The following is a 27,399-nucleotide window of genomic DNA, read 5'->3' as shown; positions in this document are numbered from 1 at the left end:
GAAATTCAAGCTCCCGACATGAAGAAGTCGGGACTGGAGATCCATCGCCCATATGAACCAGTACGTGCCCATTGTGAAACACACCATCTTAAACGAAAAACAAGTCATCAGACTATTCAATACCTACTTGGAGGGAGCTTCCCTCATTTGGTTTCATTTGTTGCCATCTTCCACGGGGAAAGATTGGAAAGAACTGGTTAGAGCTTTTATCGCTCAGTATAGCTTTAACACGGTACTGGAGGTTACTCTAAAGGAGTTGGAGAGTACCAAGAAAATAGGTGAGTTAAGATACATGCCATTTACGGATTTCAACCAAATGTGCAGTTGTGCCTTAACAGTAGAAGATGATGGAGAGCCGAAGAAGGCCAATACTAAATGGACCAAGTCGGGATACAATGCTGGAGGGCCTAGTGGTAGCATGGAAACAACAGTAGTAAAGATGCTGGACCTTAATATGGTGGGCAAAAAGTAGTTTTCTAAATTGGACCAGACATATGCAAAGGTGTTTGAAAGATCGCAGAAGAAGGGGCTACTGAAAGCCCTCACACCCACCAATAAAATGCCACCAATGCATCAGATGTAAGCTCAGGGGTATTGCGATTTTCACAACATCTATGGGCATATGGTGGAAAACTATGAAAGATTGAAGCATGAGATCCAAGATTTAATTGAAGAGCAAAAAATAGCTGACCCAATGTCTACTAATCCCTCAACTAGGCATGATCCATTATATAATCATAGAGTGACTATGATAGGGTCCAGGCTGGAAGAGAATGTGGCGCTGAATTCCATTGAAGAAGTAGAGGAGGAGCTATTAAGCTCGGAAAAGATGAGGAAAATGGGAAATGGGTTGTTAGTACTCGTGCTAACTGAGGAAGATATGGATGTAAGCAGGTGGGCGAAGAAGGAGATGGTGCACCTTATGATGAGGATATGTCTGTGGAATCAGGAGAAGGTTCCTTTCGGAGAATAGTACCCGAGCTAAAGATGTTCAGTGAGGTAAATGACCCCAGATGCCCTTATACGAGTATATGGCGGTCATGCTTGTGGACCCGTTCGGAATGGAGGAGATTTCTCAGTGGTTTTATCACTCACTAGTAGGGGAACCCATGAAGTGGTTCCAGTCCTTGCCTGATTATTCTAAAAACAATTGGGCACGAGTATCAAAGTTATTCCTAGAGAGATATGATGGTTCCCGGGAGGAAGTTGAGAGGAGTAATGTTGTTGAGCGATTTTTGCAAGTGCACGACTTTCGCTTATAGTAATAAAAAGATATCGATCCCACAGGGAACGTTTTGATAAATAAAAAAAAACTTATAATTTTGATTAAATTCGTTTTCTATAGGTTAATAGAAAAATCGTTAAATGGTTTAAATGGTATGGATTATGATTCTAATTTTGTCAATAGTTTAGATTACAATTTATAGAAATTATGTTTAAATTAAAGTAACATTCAAGGCTTATTTATACTAAGCAAAAAAACAACTTATAACTTTGATCTGATTATTAAGATGTAACAATTTATCAATTAATTCAATTTAATAAACTTTGAACGGTAATCAATCTTTCCTTTCGGCCTAAGACTGAAAACCTTAATTAAATTCGGTGTTTATATCCGATTAATCGACCTATCATAATGACCAAATATAAATATGAATTTGCTTAAGTGTTCAACAAAGTTTTCATGGAAAATATCAGATTTGTTTATAAATGTTTTTATGAAAACACCAGTTAAATTACTTCAGAATATCGCCTAGATCAGACTTAAGATAACAACAGTAAAGAAAGAATTGTATTGAAAAGATAATTCATTAGTTTGATTTGAAACGTCACAAGTTAACAGAGAAGAAGAAGCTTGGATAGCATTTTAACTAATTGAGTTCCGGGTTGTCAATTCTTTCCTCAACTTCGTAGGTTTGTCAGACCCTAGGGCGCTTCCTACACTGGCTCCTCGAAATAGTACCTACTCGGTCACTACAGAGCATAAACTCGTCTTCGAACAAAACTCTAACGTAAACTATAAGAACTGTATCTTGTATCTAACTTTTGAACAACTTGTTTAACAAGTATGCTTCTTACAAAATTGAAACTAAAAATCTCTAACTCTTTTTAATCTGAAATGTCTCCTCTATCTATAGTTGTTCAAGAGGTGTGTCGAATGAACGTGTCTGTAAGTGAAGAGTCGCCTTTATCCGAATGAAATGATGCATCATTTCGGAGTTAAAACATGTAAAATATGTCTTAACAAGTTGTTGTTTCTGTAAAGATTCTGATTATCTCTGTCGTGGTTTGGAGTAAGGGAGAAGTGTCTGAAATTCGCGTTTCTGAAGCATGAAAACGCGTGTCGCGATCGAGATTATGGGAATCTCGATCGCGACAGAGACTTTCCCTATCTTCCTTAGTTTGGTCGTTGAATCTCTAACGCGACTTCTGAATCTCGTAAGCGTCTTTCACTGAAAACTTGATTTCTTACTCGTTTTTGCTCCATTTTAGCTCCTATTTGGATTTTTCCAAATAATTTAATACCTTGCACGATAGAAACAAATACCAACATAAAATCCTTCTAAACGAATATAATTAACATATTTTTTACACAAAATTGACATAATTATGTATGTTATTTTAGGTATATTTTGGGCTTATCAAGTCTCCTACACTTAAGTTTTTGCTAGTCCCGATCAAAATTATCACTGAATGTATCCTTCAAACGATCTTAAAAATAGAATACATTTCCACATAACCTTTTTAAATTAGTTAAACCAAAGGATAAATCTTGTAAGGTAAATTTATACGCAAAACATCAAACTAGCTAAGATTAAAGTGATTTATCATCGTTGTATTGCAATTTTTATAATGAAACATTCAAGACGGGTATAAGCACACATGTCTTTGATCTTTCGGTCTCAAGGTATTTCAAAGCACAAAAATTTCCTTTCCCAAACCTATACTAAAATATATAAATATGAATTAATATGAACTTAGGTTTTTGTTAACTTATTTGCTAGTCACGCCCGTGATAAGGGTGGTCTCGTCTGTGACTTTATAAACATTTATTAATTTGTGTCCGTTTAAGAGGTCCTGACCATGCCATGGGTGGACGCAACCGTGACTTTAAACTTTAGACACGTTATTTTTCTTTTAATTTATTTTAACGTTCATTTCATACCTGATCGTGATAAGGACGGTCGCAACCGTGGCCAAAAGTACCATTTTATTTATTTTTCTTCCCTTTCAAGGCCGGCTCTAGGGGGAGGCCGCCTAGGGCCTCCGACTTACGGGGGCCTCTGATCAGAATTTTTTTCAAATTTGATAATTATCAAAATTGAAATGGTTAAAAATATATAGACTTGAATATATAAAAAAATGTATTACTAGACTGAATGGTAAAGGAATAGTGGAGCTATTTGTGAGGGTGTGAGTTCAATTCCCAAAACTGTATGTTTTGGTTCTCATTTTTCTTTTTCTTTTATTCCTGATTTTCTTAGTAATAAGAATATATTTCTTATTAATATATAAAGTTCTTTTCTCATTATTTTTCATATGTTTTATCATTATTATTATTATATAATTTTAATAATTATTTTTTTATAATTTTAATTTTTTCCTTAAACCAAAATGTTAATATATATTCAATCTAAAATAACTAATATATATTAATTTACTTATTACAATATATTTTAGGACACAATTAATTTTCATTAATTTACACATGCTATTAAGTTAATTACATAACAATGTGTGAGTTCAATTCCTAAAACTGTATGTTTTGGTTCTCATTTTTCTTTTTCTTTTATTCCTGATTTTCTTAGTAATAAGAATATATTTCTTATTAATATATAAAATTCTTTTCTCTTTATTTTTCATATATTTTGTTATTATTATTATTATTATTATTATTATTATATAATTTTAATAATTATTTTTTTATAATTTTAATTTTTTCCTTAAACAAAAATGTTAATATATATTCAATCTAAAATAACTAATATATATTGATTTACTTATTACAATATATTTTAGGACACAATTAATTTTCATTAATTTACTCATGATATTGAGTTAATTACATAACAATGTGTATCAATCAAATTTTTTATGGTGAGTATTTTTACAAAATCAAAATGAAAATTATAATTTAGTAGGACAATAATTTATAAGAAGGTCTGAATATTTATGGATCACCGCAAAACGTTATAGACCACTGCAAATCATTTCTTATCCTTAAAAATAATATATATATTTTTGGGTTTATATGGAATGAGCTCGGTATTCAAGTTTTATGACGTGATTTAATAAAAAATAATTTTTTTTGTAATATAACATATTGTGTTAATTACATAATCAAATTTTTTATGCTGAATATTTTTACAAATTCAAAATGAAAATTATAATCTAGTAAGACAATAAATCATAAAAAGGCTTTACATAACCATCGCAAAATATTATGGACCACCGCAAATCATTTCTTATCCTTAAAAATAATATATATATTTTTGGGCTTATATGGAATGAGCTCGGTATTCGAGTTTTATGCCGTGATTTAATAAAAAAAACAATTTTTTTTGTAATATAACATATTGAGTTAATTACATAACAACCTGTACCGATCAAATTTTTTATGCTGAATATTTTTACAAATTCAAAATGAAAATTATAATCTAGTAGGATAATAAATCATAAAAATGCTCAAATATTTATGGACCGGTCCTGAACATAGGCCATGAGTGCGATTGCCTAGGACTTGAGCCAAAATAGTCTCAAATTGTTTTTTACTGTATATATAGTAATTTTTTAAATGACCAAATAATATGATATTTTAGAACTAAAATATGTCCAAATTTCTATTTTAAACTTTTAAGTACAATTATTTTTATTAAGGGCTTTTTTTTTATCTTTTTTTTCATTTAGGTCCATAAAAAAATCAGGACCGGTCCTGCCTAGGGCCTCTAAAATACTAGAGTCGGCCATGTTCCCTTTTATACATCGACTATAACATAGGTGGTCGCAATCGTGGCCAAAAGTTAAGAATACGACTACTTAATTTAGTTAATAATTAATATGAGTTATAAAACAAAATTTTAATATGAGAAAGAAAAATAGTACATTCATCCTATATTGACTTAAAATCAACATTTATTATGGTTATAGTTTCTCTAAAAACTTCAATTGTTTTTTTAAAGTAAGACGAAATCAAACCGAGCAAAAAGCTAAAAATGTTAGTTTGATTTATGCCTATAAACCTAATTGAAAAATAGAAATAAGAATTATATTTATCATGCATTGGCATAATATAAAACAAAGATCGAAATAAAGAATTTATTACTTATATACATTCACTCGTGACGTTTTTCTTTATAAAATCGTTTTGGAGATTTGTAATAATATTTAATATTTGATTGCCCGTATATAAATAATTAACTATTTCTACCATATTGATTACCTCTTTAACCATATGTTATTATTCATTATTATGATAAAATTAAAAATTTGAAAAATTTAAGCATATATATGGATTATTTACGTAGGCAAAAATTTAAAACAAGCATTCGTACTTAAAAACATGCATTCGCACGTAAAAATAAACATGCATTCGTACTCAAAAATAGGTAAATGAAATATCGCCTCCCACACTTAAATTGGATCATGTCCTCATTGGTGCAAAAATTGATAATTCATAAATAAATAGAGTACGAATTTATAGAAACCGAAATAAAATTGATAAAATTGTACGAAACAAAACAAGCATAAAATAGAAATAAACTAGATATGAGCTAGAAATGAGAAAAGATAAAACCTATCAAAGGGAAGGTGAACCCGGTGGAGATTGTGTCAACACAACGCCTTGACGACGGAAATAGGACAATAGCCAACGTCTAGTGGATGTGTGCTCCCTCCTCAAACTATCAATGTTTTCATCCACCGCATTTATCCTTGAACTCATTTGGCGATTATCGGCAACGACTTCATCCATTCTCAAATTCATTTGGCGATTGTTGGCATTAACTTGGTCTAAAACACGTTGCCAACCCACCATTTCATCAACATTGGCCCCAATGTCCTCACGTGGTGCCTCCTCTTCGTGTCTCTCTTCATGTCCACCAACATCCTCTTCTTCCTCTTCCTCATCTTCTTCATCTTCCTCCTCTTGGGTACCTAAACCATGTGAACTCGATCCACCACCACCTGCAAACAAACTCCTAGTTCTCGCCTCATACGACCTAAATGTGGGTGGTCCTTGCTTAAGCACTAAATTGGCCCTTGGAAGTGCAGCAATATCCAAGAGAGGAAACCCATAATTATTAGGGAGTGATTGGAAATCCACCAAACCACCCGTTGCTCCCAAAACAATTCTGGTAAGTAAATTACCTATAGGAACTTACCTATTGGAAGAAACGGAATCTCGGTGCAAATTATCGAAAATCATCCCAATACTATCAATCACCAAACCCTTAAAAATAGAATCCAACACAAACAAATCCCGACTTTGTACCTTTGACCCTTCGACTCTTCCAAAAAGCGAATAGGATAAAATTAGTACAATTAAATCATATGCTATAGTAAACCAGAAGTTTACTGATAATGTTCCTGTTTGGCATGACCGGTTAGGCCATCCGGGTTCAATAATGATGCGAAAATAATCAAAAATTCATGTGGACATTCATTGAAGAACCAGCAGATTCTTCCTAATGATTTTACATGTGCTGCTTGCTCACAAGGAAAATTAATAATTAGGCCTTCACCAGCCAAAGTTATACATGAATCTATCAATTTTCTAGAACGCATACAAGGAGATATTTGTGGGCCAATTCACCCACCGTGTGGATCATTTAGATATTTTATGGTTTTAATCGATGCATCGACTAGATGGTCACACGTCTCCCTATTATCAACTCGCAACCTGGCGTTTGCGAGATTACTTGCTCAATTGATTAGATTAAGAGCACATTTTCCAGATTTTCCTTTGAAGGGAATTCGCCTTGATAATTCTGGTGAATTTACTTCACAAGCTTTTAATGATTATTGCATGTCCATTGGGATAAGTGTTGAACATCCTGTAGCTCATGTTCATACACAAAATGGCCTAGTTGAATCATTAATTAAACGTTTACAATTGATTGCTAGACCATTACTTATGAAGTCCAAACTCCCAATATCAGCATGGGGACATGCTATATTACATGCAGCAGCATTAATTCGCATCAGGCCAACAAGTAATCAACAATTCTCCCCATCACAATTGGTTCCTGGTCAAGAACCAAATATTTCTCATTTGAAAGTTTTTGGATGTGCGGTATATGTTCCAATTGCTCCACCATAACGCACTAAGATAGGTCCTCAAAGGAGGATGAGAATATATGTTGGATTTGAATCCCCATCAATTATTAAGTATCTTGAGCCAGCTACTAGAAATTTATTTAAGGCTCAATTTGCTGACTCTCATTTTAATGAGTCGATTTTTCCAACATTGGGGGGAGAAAAGAAACAGCTGGAAAAGGAAATTAGTTGGAATGAATTATCTCTGTCTCATTTTGATCCTCGTACTAAATAATGTGAAATAGAAGTTCAAAAGATAATTCATTTACAAAACTTAGCAAATCAATTGCTAGACGCATTTTCTGACCCAAAGAGAGTGACCAAGTCACATATTCCAGTTGTAAATGCTCCAAATATAATTGATGTCCCTGAAGGACAACATCAGACTGCTAATGAGTCTCACAGAAGCATGAAGCGTGGTAGACTAATCGGTTCCAAAGATAAGAATCCTCGGAAAAGAAAAGGAGCAGAATTTGGTAATGGTTTTTCCGAGGAACCAAATAGAAATGAAGGATCTCCTGAAGAGACCATACACATGACAAAGAATGAAATTCAGGTACCTAAGAATGAAGAGATCTCAATCAATAATGTCATGTCTGGAATAAAATGGAACCGAAATAAAATCGATGTCGATGAAATTTTTGCATGCAATGTAGCAGTTGATGTTATGGATAAAGATGAGGATCATGAACCAAAATCCATTGAAGAGTGTACACAAAGTAATAATTGGCCAAAATGGAAAGAAGCAATTGAGACAGAATTGAAATCTCTTGCAAAGAGAGAAGTATTTGGACCAGTAGTCCGTACACCTAAGGGTGTAAAACCAGTGGGACATAAATGGGTTTTTGTGAGAAAAAGGAATGAGGAGTTACAATGGTTATACTAATGGACATCCATCAATTTATTCATAACAAAAACACAATTATCCTTAATTAATTTGCTTGAAGTATTTTTTGGACGAAAATTATCCAAATCCGTCAAAGATTGCCAAACCGGGTTGGTTTGAAAATTCTTAGGTTTAGCATAAAATTTTTTCGTAGGGAATCCGAACCATCTATCCATTTCTTCATAGCCAACATCAAAACTCCTACTTAAATTCCTAAGGAAATTCTACCATTTCTCTTATCATAGGCCAAAGTTACCAAAAACTCGATAATATCTGTTTCACTATGAGGGAAACGTATACTAGCAAATTGCTCCCAACCAAGAACGTTTGGAAATCCAAGAAAGGCATGTCGGTGAACTTGATCTTGGAACCGGAAAAGTGTCTATAGCGTCGTCCTTCCGCATCCGGCTGGATATCAAAGGGCACTCCATACTGGACCCGTAATCTGTTAGCTGAAGTTGCGGGAGTTTTGTGTGCAACTCTCTTTTATCTAAGCATGGTGTTTGATTTTTGGTGTGAGAAAATAGAGAGAGATGAGAGAAAATAAGAACAATGAAGTGTTTGAGTTAGAGTTTGTGTTTGGGGAAGAAGGTGAATAGGAAAAAAAAATATATGGGTAAGAACAAAATCTTGTATTGGGGAAGAGAAAAAGTGTATTGGTTGGTGAAAAAGTGAGGTGAATATAAATGTGATTGATGTGTAATTCATGTGGAAGAAGAAAAGGTTTGTAATTGTAAGTAGGAATAAGAAAAGGGTGCAAAATTCAGGCAATTTTCGGTCTATAACCCGCGTGTCGCGATCGAGATTCCTTGAATCTCGGTCGCGACAGACAAATTTTAAAGAAGAAATTTTCTTCATGACTTGCCTGCTTGCTGGCCGTCCAGAGATTTTCAAAATCTCTACCGAGATTTTTGACATGTACACAAAAATCTGCATTTTTTGACAATTTCAACTTTGATAAATTAATTTCTTCTTGCACTTATGTTCCATTAATGATATTTAATCCCTGAAAAACGTAAAAATCAAAATTGAAAAATTAAATTACAGGTTAGCCTTGAGGACGTCCCTTGAACTAAAAATTCATAAGAAATAATGGAATTGAGAATTTCATTAATTCAGGAAATATATACATTGCTTATAAAAACAAAACATCAAAACATATTTACAAATAATTATGCATAAAGATACTTAAACATAATCAAAACAAAATCTGATCTTCATCCCTATTGATGGTAATTCTTCGTGCTTGAGCCCGATTTATTTTTGTTTGAACTGTTACTTATCTTTTTTGTGAAGAAAGAAACCGTGGACAAAGACGAAATTCTCGTTTGACAAGTCCTTCGCTTTCAAGAATTCAAAGTCAAGGACGGGAAATGGTTCATTCTTGCTCCAAGGAATGGAAATTGTGCCCTTGGCACGTAGAATAATTCCACACACTAAATTCTCATACCCGACTTTCTTGTTCTTCGAACGTGAAGTAGATATCAAACCTTCCATCAATTTTTTTGATGAATCCACAATATTACCTTGAAGTACGTCTCCTGAAACATATAAATCCGTGTCATGAACTATACTTCCATAAACACGACCAAATAAACTATACCAGAGATATTTATGGAGATACAATATGGAGTTGGAATTAAAAGACTTCTTGAATGCAAGACGTGGATTAAATCTCCAAAATCCTGTCAACATCCTCCAGATATCTCGAGATGTCATATCTCTACCAGGATGGATTTGTGACGTATCACGTGGTGGAAAACCAAACCATGGATGCAATTTGGGATAACTGCATGTAAATTCCTTTCCATTGTTGCGAAAACTAAGACGAACTCGCCGCTTGTCGACGAATCGAACTGTTGAAAAGAACTCCACTGCCCAATTTCTTATAATTGGGAACCGCATGGATGAAAATTTAGCCCATCCTAAGTTATTAAGGTAACGATTAATATCTCCGCTGATACCGAGTTCATCATTCAAGAACTCATTCATGTACATCATGCCACAGAACATGACATAGCGGAAGTGCAAATATCGTCGTCCCTCATATTCGGTGAAAATAGGGAACCACGCACCATAACATGCTGAGATGTCAACATGTTTTCCGCGAATGGGATTACGTTTCTTCATTTGTTTTAGAGAAGAAGTCATGATTAAATAATTTTTGGTGTTTGAAAACTTAAGAAATTTAAGACAGAGAATTCAGAATTTCTGAAATGAGATGAAAAGATATGAAAATTCTGTAGAAAATTTAAATTTATAGGTTTCTAATCCCAAAATTATGACTTTTAAAAATGCAAAGGTGCCAATTGGTACCTTTTGGTGAAAAATTACCTAAAAAATTCGAATTAATACCATGTGAAAAATAGGAAGGAGAAGAAAATTACTTCACCAACACAGAAAAGACCGTGTCGCGATCGAGATTCTTAGAATCTCGGTCACGACACACTTTGCTCATGAGCAAAGGACTGTGTCCCGAACCTCCCCAAGTCGCGGTAGAGATTATCAAAATCTCTACACGAGCAGAAACTTCTTAAAAGCTGAAAAACAAAAATCTCAGTTGAGATTTTAATAATCTCTGTAGAGATTTTAATAAAAACTTCAATTGGGACTTAAAAACTTTTTTTTACAAGTAAGATACAAAACATATTTTCTTAATATCATTTTTAATGATCAGAATTTATTTTTTCTAATCTAACTATTAGTTTCTAATGAAATTACTAAACTAAAATAAAATGTTAAAAAGCAAAAAAAAAAAAACTAAACACTAAGAACTAAGAACGAAACTATGAAAATAATCCCTTAAGAAACCTCAAGGGGTACTTAGAAATTTCATAAATTCAATCACCTGGATTGGAGCTCCATCATAATAAATCTTACAACGATTACCATTAACCTTGAATCGTTCTCTCATAGAATTTTCTAATTCCAAAGCTCCATGAACAAATGTATTAATAACTAAATGTGGTCCTATCCATCTAGACTTAAGCTTACCTAGAAATAACCTCAATTGAGGATTGAAAAGTAAAACTTTATCCCCAATTTTGAAAGTTTTGACCGTAATTCTGGCATCATGCCATTTTTTCACTTTCTCTTTGTACACCTTAGCGTTTTCATAGGACAAGTAACGTAACTCATCCAATTCATTTAAGTCGAACAAACGCTTTTTACCTGCACTTTGTAAATAATAATTAAGGGTTTTATTTGCCCAAAACGCCTTATGCTCTAATTCTACCAGTAAATGACAAGCTTTACCATAGACTAATCTATATGACATCATTCCTATAGGTGTTTTAAATGCGGTACAGTATGCCCATAGCGCATCATTAAGTTTGTGAAACCAGTCTCTCCTAGAAGACGAAACTATTTTCGCTAATATCCACTTGAGTTCTCTATTTGAAATTTCTACTTGACCATTCGTTTAAGGATGGTATGGAGTAGATACACGGTGATGTACTCCGTATTTCTCCATAAGCGATTCAAACATTCTATTAATGAAATGAGTACCTCCATCGCTTATCATTGCTCTAGGAACTCCAAATCGATAAAATATTTCGTTTAAAAACTTAACAACTACCTTAGCATCATTAGTCGGGGTTGCAATTGCTTCAACCCACTTTAAAACATAATCTATGGCTACTAAAATATAATTTTTGCCAAAAGAAGGAGGAAAAGGACCCATAAAGTCGATTCCCCACACATCGAAGATTTCAACCTCCGACATGCTCGTAAGGGGCATTTCATCTTTCTTACCTAAATTTCCTGCTCTTTGACACTTATCACAATGATTAATAAACTAACGAACGTCTTTAAATAGAGTAAGCCAAAAGAATCCACATTCTAATACCTTTGCAACCGTTTTACTTACACCATTATGACCTCCATAAGGGCTTGCATGATATTCAAACATAATAGAATTATACTCTGACTCACTAACACATCTCCTAAGCATTACATCACCACATGTTTTGAACAAGAATGGATCTTCCCAAAAGTATCTTTTAACATCTGAAAAGAATTTCTTCTTTTGCTGGAAATTCAACCCATCAGGAACTATATTTGCAACAAGGTAATTAGCTATATCCGCATAACATGGTGCTATTAAACTCTTTACTTGCATGAGATCTTCATCAGGGAAATCATCTCGTATGCCTACGGTCTCACCAATAGGACCATTTTCATCTTCAAGTCTTGATAGATGATCGGCGACAAGATTCTTGACTCCCTTTTTATCTTTAATTTCTATATCAAACTCTTGCAACAATAAGACCAACCTAATAAGACGTGGTTTTACATCTTTCTTAGCAAACAAATACCTCAAAGCAGCATGATCGGTGTAAATGATGACTTTAGACCCTAACAAGTATGATCTAAACTTATCACATGCAAAAACTACCGCTAGCATTTCCTTTTCGGTTGTTGTATAATTTAATTGAGCACCGGATAAAGTAGGAATTGCATAATATATGACATGAAGTTTCTTATCTTTCCTTTGACCTAATACACATCCTACGGCTAAATCACTTGCATCGCACATAATTTCGAAAGGTAAATCCCAATCGGGCTTAGCAATTATGGGTGCACTGACTAAAGCAGTTTTCAATGTATTAAAGGCTTGCAAACAATCCTTGTTAAAATCGAAAGGAGCATCTTTCATAAGTAAATTAGTAAGTGGCTTGGCAATTACAGAAAAGATCTTTATAAACCTTCTATAAAAACCTGCGTGTCCTAAAAATGACCTTACTCCGTGGTTGGTGGGGGTAGATTTTCAATTACTGAAGTCTTCGCTCTATCCACTTCCACTCCTTTTTCAGAAATTTTATGTCCTAAAACTATTCCTTCATCTACCATGAAATGACATTTTTCCCAATTAAGTACTAGGTTAGTCTCTTCACATCTAGACAACACTTTATCTAAGTTTTGTAAACATGCATCAAAAGAATCACCATATACAGAAAAATCATCCATGAATACTTCCATGATATCTTCAATAAAATCATTAAAAATAACAGTCATACAATGTTGAAACGTTGCGGGTGCATTACATAGACCAAAGTGCATTCTTCTATAAGCAAAAGTTCCATAGGGACATGTGAAGGTAGTTTTATCTTGGTCATCCGGGTAAATATAAATTTGAAAGAATCCGGAATACCCATCTAGGAAACAATAAAACGCATGTCCGGCTATCCTTTCTATAATTCTATCAATGAAAGGAATAGGAAAATGATCTTTCCTAGTTGCCATATTTAGGTTTCTATAATCTATACACACCCTCCAACCTATGGTGGTTCGTGTAGGTATCAACTCGCCTTCATCATTTCTTACTACAATCATACCTCATTTCTTAGGTACACAATGGATCGGACTAACCCATTCACTATCCGAAATTGGATAGATAATTCTGTTATCCAAAAGTTTTGTGATTTCGTTTTTAACTACTTCTTTCATGTTCGGATTTAAGCATCTTTGCCTATCCGCTTTAGGAGGTTTTCCTTCTTCTAAATGTATCATGTGCATAACAATGCTGGGATTAATTCCCCTAAGGTCTGAAATTTGCCAACCTATACTTCCTATCCTATTTCTAACAACTTCTTTCAAACTTATTTCTTATTCATTAGTCAATTTGTTAGAGATAATAATAGGTAGAGTATCACCTTCACCTAGAAAAGCGTATCTCAAATGGCTGGGCAATTCTTTTAACTCTAATTTCGGTGGTTTTAAAAGTGAGGGTGGTATTGGTCCATCGTCACGAATCAAAGACTCTGGAGCCTTATCTTCCATTTCTTCTTCAATTATTGGTTCTATAACATTTTCCTCTTTAGCAATATCACTAACACATTCGTCAACCAAATCAAGTTTCATACAAACGAACTCTTCTAAATGATATTTCATAGCTATATTCATATTAAACTCAATTTCATCTTCTCCTATTCTCAAAATTAATTTTCCCTCGGACACACCGACTAATGCACGTCCCGTATTCATAAATGGTCTATCAAAAATTAATGGACAATTAACGTCATATGCAAAGTCGAGTATCACAAAGTCGGTAGGAAAAATAAATTTATTGACTTTTACTAAAACATCTTCAATTATACCATATGGCTTCTTAGTGGTTTGATCCGCTAATTGCAAAACCATATTAGTGCGTTTAATGTCTTATTCTAGACCTAACTTTTTAAATATTGACAATGGCATTAAGTTAATGCTCGCACCTAAGTCACAAAGACAACTTGAGAATTCAATATCTCCCAATTTACAAGGAATCGTAAAACATCCAGGGTCTTTCGACTTAGTCGGCAAATGACTCGACACAATTGAACTAGAATCTTCGGTTAAAACTATGGATGAAATACATTCCCAACTTATTTTCTTAGAAATCAAATCTTTCAAAAACTTACCATAGTTAGGAATTTGGGTTATTGCATCCATAAACGTTAAATTAATATGCAAATTCTTAAGTTTATCTAAAAATGTTAAAAGTTGTTTATCATAGCCCTTGTTTCAGACTTTTTGTGGAAAAGGGGGTTTTGGTGAAAATGCACTTGCATTTGCTTCTTTGGGCGAACTCTTTGAATTTTCATTCATTTACTTGGACTTTGTCGTCAAATCTTTTTCCTGCAAAATGTTAGTAGCATTTCCGAGCATTTCCGGACCTAAATAATGTTTTCCCGATCTAAGAGTCATAGCCTTAACTTGCTCTTTAGGATTTTCTTCTGTATGGCTAGGAAGGCTACCCTCCTTGCGGGATGGAATTGACTTGGCAATTTGTCCACTTTGTACTTCCAAATTATGGATGCTAGACGAGTGGTTCTTAAACAATTGATCAAACTTATTTTCAATACGTTTAAAACTTTCATCATGATTGTTCATCTTACCACCAATAGCATCTATAAACTTATCAATCTTAGAAGATAGTGTGCCAATAGAATCTCTTGATTGATTTTGATAATTATTAGTTCTACCTTGATTCGCACTAGTATTATTATTCTCTTCCCAACTAAAAATTTGGGTTATTTCTCCATCTGGGATTATAGGTATTCGAATACGGGTTATTGATTTGATTATGTCCTTGGACAAAATTTACATGTTCTACCGCATCCGTACCACTACAATCCATTTCATCTTAGATGGGGTTTCCATTAACATCACACGGTGTCATAAGCTTATCAATTTTATGCGAAAGTGCAGAAAATTGTGCTTGTAACATCGCTATAAGGTCAAGATTAACTATACCTTTAATAGATGACGAAGTTGAGGTCGATGGTTTTGGAGTAACCGGTGTATGTGCACATTCTGCAGGCCACATGCTACTGTTAATAGCCATTTCCTCTAAAAGTTCTTTTGCTTCGGCAGATGTCTTCTTTATAAATAACCCTCCCGACATAGCATCTAGTGAACCTCTTGTGGTGGGATTTATACCATTGTAAAAGGTTTGCATTAAAAGTTCATCAGGTAGATGATGGCGTGGGCATAAACGTTGAAGTTCTTTGAAGCGTTCCCATGCTTCATATAAGGTTTCATTTTCATGTTGTGTAAATGATGTAATTTTTTTATGATTTTTGCTGTTTTGGCTAGGGGAAAATATTTGGATAAAAATGCTTGGGCTAATTGGTTCCAAGTTTGAATGTTCCGGCCGGCATAGAATTCAACCAAACCTTAGCATTGTCCTTCAATGTAAAAGGAAAAAGGCGAAGTTTGACTGCTTCAGCAGAAACGTCTGTAGTTTTAAGGGTGTCACAAATCTCAAGAAAGTTAGTCAAATGGGCATTAGGATTTTCGTTAGGCAATCCATAAAATGTAACACTATTTTGCAGCATATTCAATAATGCTGGTTTAATCTCAAATTGGTGTCCAACTACACTATTGGTAACACCGTTAACCCTTGGTGGTGTAGCGTAATCCATAAGTCTAGGGTGTTCTCCCATTTCTACTGCTTGTGGTTCTTGATTTTGCGTCTCTTTGTTCTTTTTCTTTTTATTTTTATTTTTCTTTCAATTTTTGGATCAAGTGATTCCGGTTGAATGCCCGAACTTCTAATACTGCGCATGAATAGAAATTACACGCACGAACTAAAATTGCCTTAAAAAATTGAAAAATAAAATTATAAGTAAATATAATATATAATATATAAATATAAGTATAAGTATCTATAAACCAAGATTCGGAATAAAATACAAAAATTAAAATTAAAAAAAAATTGGCGTTCCCCGGCAACGGCGCCAAAAACTTGCTGAGCGATTTCCGCAAGTGCACGGCTTTCGCTTGTAGTAATAAAAAGATATCGATCCCACAAGGAACATTTTGATAAATAAAAAAACTTATAATTTTGATTAAATTCGTTTTCTCGAGGTTAATAGAAAAATCATTAAATGATTTAAATGGTATGGATTCTGATTCTAATTTTTTCAATAGTTTAGATTACAATTTATAGAAATTATGTTTAAATTAAAGTAACATTCAAGGCTTATTTATACTAAGCAAGAAAACAACTTATAACTTTGATCTGATTATTAAGATGTAACAATTTATCAATTAATTCAATTTAATAGGCTTTGAACTGTAATCAATCTTTCCTCTCGGTCTAAGACTGAAAACCTTAATCAAATTCGATGTTTATATCCGATTAATCGACCTATCGCAATGACCAAATATAAATTCGAATTTGCTTAAGTGTTCAACAAAGTTTTCATGGAAAATATCAGATTTGTTTATAAATGTTTTTATGAAAACATCAGTTAAATTACTTAAGAATATCGCCTAGATCAGACTTAAGATAACAACAGTAAAGAAAGAATTATATTGAAAAGATAATTCATTAGTTTGATTTGAAACGTCACAAGTTAACAGAGAAGAAGAAGCTTGGATAGCATTTTAACTAATTGAGTTCTGGGTTGTCAATCCTTTCCTCAACTTCGTAGGTTTGTCAGACCCTAGGGTGCTTCCTACACTGGTTCCTCTCGCTGAATCCTCGAAATAGTACCTACTCGGTCACTACAAAGCATAAACTCATCTTCGAACAAAACTCTAACGTAAACTATAAGAACTGTGTCTTGTGTCTAACTATTTTAACAACTTGTTTAACAAGTATGCTTCTTACAAAATTGAAACTAAAAATCTCTAACTCTTTTTAATCTGAAACGTCTCCTCTATTTATAGTTGTTCAAGAGGTGTGTCGAAGGAACATGTTTGTAGGTGAAGAGTCATCTTTATCCGGATGAAATGATGCGTCGTTTCGGAATTAAAACATGTAAAATATGTCTTAACAAGTTGCTGTTTCTGTAGAGATTCTGATTATCTCTGTCGTGGTTTGGAGTAAGGGAGAAGTGTCTGAAATTCACGTTTCTGAAGCATGAAAACGCGTGTCGTGATCGAGATCATAGGAATCTCGGTCGCGATAGAGACTTTCCCTATCTTCCTTAGTTTGTTTGTTGAATCTCTGACGCGGCTTCTGAATCTCGAATGCGTCTTTCACTGAAAACTTGATTTCGTACTCGTTTTTGCTCCATTTTAGCTCCTATTTGGATTTTTCCAAATAATTTAATACCTTACACGATAGAAACAAATACCAACGTAAAATCCTTCTAAATGAATATAATTAACATATTCTTTACACGAAATTGATATAATTATGTATGTTATTTTAGGTATATTTTGGGCTTATCAAATGCTATGTAGATTGGATTGATTAAACAACCATTACCACTGATTGTGAAGTTTAAAGGTGATCAAGACCCTATAGAGCACCTGCATTTTTATTTGTTAGCCATGGGCCTAGTGGGCTTCAGGGAAGAAGAAATTATGAGCTTGTTCTATAACTCACTAGAGGGAGAGCCATTGTTCTGGTACATGTCACTCCTAATGAAGACCAAAATGGTTTGGGGGGCAATGACCAAAATGTTTATGAGGAAGTACGCTGAATGTGCTACCCATGAGAAGTACAATAAGTGGAAGAAGGATACGCCCCAAGGGTATTCCCGAATAAGTGGAAGAAGGATACGGGGAGTGAAAACCCCCTAGAGCATGTACGCCACTATCTAATCCTCATGCAAGGAACCGGGTTCAATGTAGAAGAAATGACAGACTTATTCTTCAAGTCCTTAACTGGAGAAGCTATGATATGGTACATCGTACTCCCAACGGAAGTGAAGGGCATATGGGGTTCACTCACGAATTCTTTTGTTAAGATGTATAAAGCATATATACCACAGATAATGACTCTAAGAGATGTGGAATTGGTAACACAGTCACAGGATGAATCCTTTGAGGATTACTTGAAGAGGTGGAGATACAAGTATACCAAGTGGCAGGGGGAAATAAGTGACCTAGATTAAGTTGCTATTATCAAGAGGAACTCTCTCCCACATATTAAGAGGAGGTTAAGAAAGGTGCTTCTGATGAACTTTAAGGAGGTACTAGGATAGGCCCGCTACTACGGCCCAGATGTGCCCTATGCTAACAATGACACACATTATATGATGGACGTAATGGTTGTTGATATATGGGAGAGTTCATCGGATGAAGAAGACACCAAGAAGAAAGCTCCTATAGATATATGGGCAGATTCTGATAAAGAGGCTGAAGTGGCAGTGATGACCCGATCGGGAAGAGTAGTAGAAAAGAAAGCTCCTGTCGTGGAACCCAAAAGTGAAGATGGGTCGGCCCCTAAGCCGGACAACCAAGTCTTGGAGCAGTTGAAAAAGACTCAGTCGAAATCCACCATTTGGGAGATTCTATGTCACTCCAAGTATCACCGAGAAAATTTGATTTGAGAGCTACATAATCTGGTTATTTCAACAGATACCGAGTCGACGGAGCTAGTAGGGGCGATCATGCCCCGGAAGAGCACTAAGATTAGTTTTACTGATAAGGACCTCCTAGAAGAGGGGAAGGCACACAACAACCCACTATATATAAGAGCAGAGATCAATGGCAAGAGAACTAGTTGTATGATGGTGGATGATGGTTTCGCCATCAATATATGCCCCCCTAAAGCTTCTATCTAAGCTCGGGGTGGAGAGAAGAGATCTTACAGCTTCTGAGACCATAATCAGGACCTATGATGACAATCATCGGCATATAAAGGGGGTATTTAAGGCTAAGCTAAAGGTGGGTCTGCTGATGTGCCATATTTCGTAGGCATTGGTTCTGGAATATAAAGGAAAATAGACAAGCCTAGGCACAACGGAATAATAAAATTTTATCTATTTCCCTTTTCCAAGATCCGTTAATCGTTATTTCATATGAAGAGGGATAGAACGAAATACATTTTTCTGACGAATTATCCACAGTTGCAAACGAAGTGCCCACAACTCTTAATCTGTGTATCACAAACAATAATCAACACAAAAAAGAAAAGCTATTAGTAATCAACCAATGAATAGCAATCTAAATTGATTGCCTCTAAAGGATTTGACACGAGATCAAAGAGAGAGTAAAGAAGAAAGTAATTTAGACGGGATGATTTCGGAACAATGTATTGGCCGAAATTTACAGGGGGTAGGGTCTATTTATAGACTTCCAAATCCTAATCCTATTTATATTATTTAATTAATCAATTAGAATCCATTTCGGAATAGAATTACTAATTAGATAATTAAATAAATGCTTATTATTATCTTAATAATATCATAATATATTTAGATAATAATTCTAATCCAATTAGATATTAAATTAGGTTAGGGATAATTAATTAGAGTTATAATCACATTAAAACTTCTAATTAATATTATAAGATAATCATATAATTTAATTTACAATTATAATTATAATCCAATTATAATTATAAATCAAAATATTTTATCCCTAAATACATTATGAATTTCGGCCCATATACTAAGTCCCTCTAAATTACAGTTCCGTCCTCTGGTTCCAAGTCCCATGTGCGACCCATTAGGTTCTTATTACTGCTAGTCGTATATATCCTTTGGAATTAATTCATCCTGATTAATTTCAACTTATATATAATAGAATGACTTCGAGAGCTGTTACTGGCAGAACCTTAGACATTCCCCTAGTGCAATAAGAAGCCAGGTTGAATACTGACGTTTACCTTTCCGCATTAGGTCCACTATAATTCGATCCTTCATCAATTATATCCTTTAGCCTATTCTTATAACCATGGAACGTGTCAAGTTACATATAATGAATAGTCTGTTTATACTTGTCTAGGTTGAATTTACTCTGAAAGATAAGTTAAGTGAAATCTCAATTTCTACTCTTAACTCTATCACCTTGCAATGATTTCAGTCAATTCACCACAAGCGGCCCTTTCGATATATCTCCTATATATCAAGAGTGATGAATGCTCAATCTAACATTAACTATCATGTAATTACTTTATATGATACCCAACCCTGTTCACACACACCCCAGGGCCTCCCCTGTAGTGGATCGTGCTCGCACAGAATCAAAGCATCACACACTCCACAATCCAGAATCACTAATTAATGATTATTTGAGTCTGAGGATTACTTATACCTACTAACACTAATGAAATGAACAACTAACACTTAGATAAATCTATCCATACTGTTATCTCAAATCGGGTCCCAATCCTAATGAACTCTTTCACTGGATCCATGTAACTGTCTAGATATCTTCATATCTAAAGCTTGTGAGATCAGCTTTTTGTCTCGACAGAAAACACTGTTACATGCAAGTCTCAATAGTAATATGCCAACCCCTTTAACATATTACTTGACATGGGTTGATTTTAAGTTTATTGGTTTATTATAAAGTCTAGTCTCACTTCATGCTTGTATGAACACTTTATAACTACTTAAATAAACTTAGGATTACTTTTACTTACAAAAGATTAATGCTTTTCATATATAGTTTTAATCATACTATATCTTATTAAAACAAATGATTAAATAAACAATTTATTCATTAATATTTATATCCTAAAACAATTGTCTATAGGACATAAACCCCAACATTCTCCCACTTGGACTAAAGCCAACTGTTTCTAAAACATTCCCATAAGCATTCGCATGACGATCATGAACCTTTTGGGGTAAGGCATTCTTTAAATGGATCTATAAGATTGTCCCTTCATGGGCACTCTTTTAATTCTCACATCTACTTTTGTTGTTATCTCTCGGTGCAGATAGTAACAACTGAGGTAGCGCTTGGACGTATTATGAGACTTAGCAAGAGCAACGACTCTTTTGTTAATCTCATTAACAATGTCAGGTATCATGCCCAGTTCATTAATGAACTTCCATTCCAAACTTCCTTTTAGCTACTTCAGAAGCTGCTATATACTCTGATTTGATCTTTGGCTCGGTTACGGTTTCCTGCTCGGAACTATTCCAGCAATCGTACCTTTTTCAGAATAAACTGTATTCTATGAAATCATCTTGATCTGTTTGATGACTCGTATCTGAAAGTCTCCAACTTTCAAATTATCATCTCCATATACTTGGAACATGTGTTTAGTCATTTTAAATACTTAAGAATGTCCTTGACAACAATCCAATGACCATCACTCGGATTGACCTATAATCGACTTTGTCATGCTTAAAACAAAAGTGATGTTAGGTCTAATGCAAAACGCTTTGAGTACTTTGTCAACGTATTTAGACTGGGAGGGGTCAAACAGTCTTCTAAATCTATCTCCATAGATTTTAATCCTTAAGATGCAAGCTGATTCTCCTAAGTCTGTTATAGAGAATTTTATCCGATAACCAAAATTTTCACCGATTGCAGCATAGCTATGTCGTTCCCATTAGTAGAATATCATTGATATATAATACTAAGTAAATGACTAAGCTCCCACTAGTTTACATGTAAAGGCTCATACGAGCTCCCACTAGCTTACATATATAGGTTTACAAGAGCCTCCTCATAAGTTGTAGGTTCATCGTCTAACACGGGAACCTCTTCGTCGTCTCCCACTAGAAATCCAAATCTCTTTGGGATTTCATCGGCTCCCACTAGAAATTCAAATCTCTTTAGGATTTGATGAACTCGACCAGACCTATGAGTTAGTAGTGTCATCAATGTCTCATCTTGTGAGACAGATTCGGGTTCCACCATCGCTTCCACTATTTCAGCCAATCCTTCTTCTTGAACTTCGTCAAGTTCAATCACGCTTTGTACTTGTGTTTCTAGATGAAACTCTTTCTCTAGAACTACAACGTCTTTGGATACTATTACTTTTGATCATTTGGATGATAGAAGTAATATCCTACATTTCTTTCGGATATCCAATGAAGAAGTATTTATTAGATTTAGGATCTAACTTATTTGATATTATGTGTTTAACATATGATGAACACCCCTAACTTCTCATAAAAGAGAAACTGGGTTTATTTCCAGTGAAAAATTCAGATGGAATAGAACTGGCGGATTTTATGGATACTCGGTTCAAGGTAAATAAGGTGATTTTTAAGGCGTAGCTCTAGAACATCTTTGAAAGAGAGGTTGTGCTCATCATAGATCGTACCATATCTAATAGACTTCGATTTCTCCTTTCAGATGCACCATTGTGCTGTAATGTATACGAAGGAGTCCATTATGAGCGAATCCCATATTCATTTAGATAATTTAAAAATCACCAGAAAGATATTCTCCACAGCGATCTGATCAAAGAACTATAATATTCTTTCTTGTTTGTTTTTCTTACTTCATTCTTAAATAATTTTAACTTTCTCAAAAGCTTCTAACTTATGCTTCATCAAGCAGATGAATCCACATCTGATATGATCATCCTATGAAGCTAATGAAGTAACTGAACCTTTCCCTTGCTTGTGTTGACATATGACTATATACATCTGAATGTATTAGTCCTAGGGTGTCTGATACACGTTCTCCTTTATTGCTAAAGGGTGTCTTTGTCATCTTTCCTTTATACAAGACTTACATGTGCGTGTTGATTTAAAATCAACTGAGTCTATAAGCCCATCTTGATGTAGCTTAGACATGAGTTTCTTACTTATATGGCCTATGTGACATTAACACAAGTAAGTTGAATTATCTATCATTTCAAATGTAAAAGCACCATCATGACCCTTCTTCTCGAGAGAGTCTAAGTACTTCATACAGATCCTTTTCCACTTCCCTTCTTTACCATATTGGTGGCATTCCCTTTCGACTTCTTGCTTTTATTGACTTGGGTTTAATGCATTTATTCTTCTTGGAATCTTTAGAATTGGGAAACTTCCCTTTTCTCTCGTGAGATCCCTCAATAACAAGTGCTGACATCACTTTCTTAAGATTTGGGCTCAACTGACTTGAGCATATTCAAGAGCTCTTCTTTAGAGGTCTCTAAGTTATTCATCTGATAGTTCATGATGAACTTACGAATAAATCTCCAGAAGGGATCATAGAACTAAGTCGACACTTAATTCATTATCCATCATAAATCCAATACTAGAAAGCTTGGTGATGTAACCAATCATCTTGACACAATGTGCCACAACAGAAGAACCTTATTGCATCTTGGAGCAAAACAACAACTTCGCCATCTCATAGCTTTCGCATTGAGTCTGTTTCTCAAAACACCTCCTCCAAGTGCATAACCATGGAATACACATCCATGTTCTCATGTTGCCTTTGTAGCTCTAGTGCCATAGTTGCAAGTATGATACATCTTGTACGTTCGTCATCTGATTGGTGCTTTCGGTAAACATCAATCTTCTTGACAGGAGCATCATCAACAAGGACATTGGGCATCGATGTATCTTAATACATACCCAATCTTTTCGAACTTCAAAAAAATTTTGATAATGCGTATCAGTGTATCTTAATACATACCCAATAATTTTGAAACTTCAAAACAATTTTGAGTTTGCCAAAATAGTCAGTGAATTTTGAACTATTCAATTTGTTATCGATTAAAATATTGCGTAGATCCATTTTAGATATGATGATTTAGAGTATTTACTTTAACTTGAGAGTGAGATAGAGTGACGAATGTTATTAATTTGTTTTAACATATTCAATTTAAATATAGGACTTTAGTTGTTTAAATTGCTCCCACTATTTTGCCAAATTAATAACCCTCTATATTAATTCGAAGAATTTCACAAACTCTTTAGTGAGCTAGGATCCTATTTCGTGAAGCTTACCTTGAATGACTCAAACAAGTTCACTCCTCTTAATAGGTAGATTCATGTAATCAATCACATCAACTATGTGATTCCTAGGTTGTTGGGTTACTAACCTTATTAGTAACTAATATGTTTTAATATTAATCCTAACCATATTGCCCAATAGCTTTAAATAATCTAGACGACTCGCCCAATTACTCTCAGCCACTTTAAGTCATTAACCTTATATATTCGTGAAAACATTTTTCAGTAATTCAGGTGTTATCCATAAGACCCCGAGCCCTGAGACTCTCAGACACCTAAAGGCCCCCAGATACTATCGGCTGAATTATAATATTAGGGGGGCAACCGATTTTATAACTTGTTTATTGACTTAACTTTTATTTAGTGAGGGATTTTTATTTTAAGTCTCATAATCTAACCTAGTCTTGATTTGCTTTAGCATACATCAGACCATACATTCAACATTGGCGGTTATGGACATATTATCTAAATTTATTCCGTTGAGCCAGAAACGGAATAAAAGGTCACCCTAGGGTAAATACTAACTATTACATATTTATCCTTCAAGTCCTCCGTCTTTTTCTTGGCGCCTTGATTTTCAACAATATTTAATTTCTATACTACTTTAGAATACTTCAACTAACTTGAAGAGATTTAGGTGAGAAGAGAAATACAATAGAGAGTAGATAATGCAGGACACTCAACTAACTTTAAAGTTTCTGTTTTTAAATATATTTTGGTCTGAACATCATGGTTCACTCATGAATATGACTGAGTAGTTATCTTTTGTAGGTCTAGCCAGCCATAAATGGTGATTGTAAGTATTACTTTTTCATCAATAAAGTATTTCTATCCATGAATGGTTATCAATGGTATGCGTGAATGCTTAGATTAAGATCAAATCTATGGGTTAGTAATAATGGATGGCACAACAATGCTCCAAAGTTATGGAAACAACCATTTGATATATATTGTTGTGGACGGACACGGAAATGACCATATATTGAGGTTTCACTTGTGAATGTTCTCTTCTACTTAATGTTGGAATACCCTTAATGCAAGGACACTTGGTTAAGCTCTATTCTTAGAATCTCTATAAATTGGACACTGGACCTTAGTGAAATTAGAGAGAGATACTCAAACCATGAAACTTGGTTATTCTTCATTATATGGAATATTTGTGCTTGCAATTGCATGTTTGGTGCAGTGCTAGACCTGCACTTGTTCAAATTTGATATTCACCCTATTTGCATACCTGGTTATTTATATGTTCATGTATGGTCACTAAAACAACCTCAAATTATTGAACTCTAGCTTTTAAGGTAACTGTTCTTTAGACTTAAAACTCAATCCCTGTGGAAATGACACTTGGTTTTATCCGACTACACATGACCTAGTACACTCGCTAGAAGTCCATATCCAATACACTATGTGCTGAGAGCCCACTTATTCGATATGCCACCAAAGTAATTTCTGATGTTGATATGCATCGGTCGGTGTGTTCTTATTTTTCAGATGATGGTGTTTTGCATTAGTCAGAGTTCTAGGATAAGCCCTAGAGTTTTGGGTCCTCACAATCGCTGCGTATGTCATTTTCTAGATGATACTTCTACGACCACCTAGTTTTCGACGGGCTCAAAAAAAGGTTTGTATACTATTGCATCTAACAACTTCAGCGCCCTCAACCTTCTACTTCCTATGACGAGCCTTAGAAGTGTATATGGAAGCTCAAGGTTCCGGAAAGAATTTGCACCTTCCTCTGGACCCTAGGGAATGGGGGGCTAATGTGTAATGTGAATCGGAAATGCAAACATATTGATGCATTTGCTAATTGCTTTTTTTACAGGAACCCCAAATCGGAGATTCACCTTCTACGGGATTGCCATCATACGAAACATGTTTGGCAAAGTCTAGTGCCTAGTAACCATCAAGGGGTTTTTCGGTTTGGATCTTCACGCACGACTGCTCCGCAATCTGCAGATGATAAGTCCTATGAATGACATCCCTTGGAATGTCCTCTTCGCTGCCTATGTTTGGATATTGTGGAAACTATATGATTTTTTAGGGAGAAATGCACGTTCGAAATGATAGAAATGGGATTTTATCCTATGCATTAGATTTTATCAAAGCCTTCCATGACCAGGGCAAATTTTATCAGAGCCTTCCATGACCAGGGCAATAGTCATATCTGGCACTCATCGCTCCTCTAGATTTCTTGGCACCCCTTGGAACCAGGATGGATCAAATTAAACACTCACATTTCCTATAAGTTAGAAAAATGGGTTTGCTTCAAATAGGGTGACTTGAGAGATAGTTTTGGTAGTTGGAAAGGGGTTTTACCATCAATCGTGAGATTTCTCATCCCTAAATGGCAAAGATTTTTGAGCTTCACCATGGTTTGTTTCCTGCTTGGGCTAAAAGAGTGGAGTTAGACTCAGAGGTTGTTATGGGTTTCATGAAGGTTAGAACGACGCCAACGCACTCATTTTCGTGGTTGATTAGTAAATGCAAGGAGTTGCAGGACAAGAATCGAAGGATTTGTTTCGTTCACTTTTATAGGAAAGACAACATAGTGATTGATTGGTTATCGAATTTCGCAGAGTCCCTTCTTTTGGGTTATCATGAGTATGATGATATTACTACAGACATCCAATACATTATGCTTGAAGATAATAATGACTCTAGAAGTAGGGTCGTCTCTACTTAATTTTTTTTCTTTTCCTTTTCGTTTTTGTTTCTTGAGGGCCTAGGCACGCCGTAGTTTACAAAAAAAAAATGATAAACAAAAACCATGAAGTTAATTCTTTTTCCTTTTTTTTTAATTATAATAGTGTTTTTGATAACAAGAAAATTAATAGTTAAATCCACTTTACAACTACCATCTTATCTTAGAGTATCCCTAATGGTTGAGTATTCCAACCATTGACTGATCATCAAATAACATTATTACAAAACATATTCCGTATCAAAACACTCTCCTTACGAAAACATACTTTTATAACGTTTCAATGGATCCCGCACATCATAACATTTTAATTTATTAATAATATTCAATAATAGTAAAGTCATTGTACTTGGCAACCTCCAAACGTTATAAATTGCAGTGGATTTATCGAGCTGCAGCGTCAAGGAAGGAAA

General features: G+C 34.6%; 1 non-coding gene across 1 annotated transcript; it reads left to right on the top strand.

Moving 5' to 3' along the window:
• The first annotated feature begins 15,657 nt into the window (after positions 1–15,657).
• LOC136231449 (small nucleolar RNA R71) lies at positions 15,658–15,763 on the top strand. The gene has a single exon (XR_010689832.1). It is a non-coding gene; the product is annotated as a small nucleolar RNA R71 (small nucleolar RNA).
• Positions 15,764–27,399: the final 11,636 nt, after the last annotated feature.

This window comes from Euphorbia lathyris, chromosome 5 (genome assembly GCF_963576675.1).
Source record: "Euphorbia lathyris chromosome 5, ddEupLath1.1, whole genome shotgun sequence".
Classification (NCBI taxonomy): Eukaryota; Viridiplantae; Streptophyta; class Magnoliopsida; order Malpighiales; family Euphorbiaceae; genus Euphorbia; species Euphorbia lathyris.
This window is presented reverse-complemented; position numbering and strand designations above follow the sequence as displayed.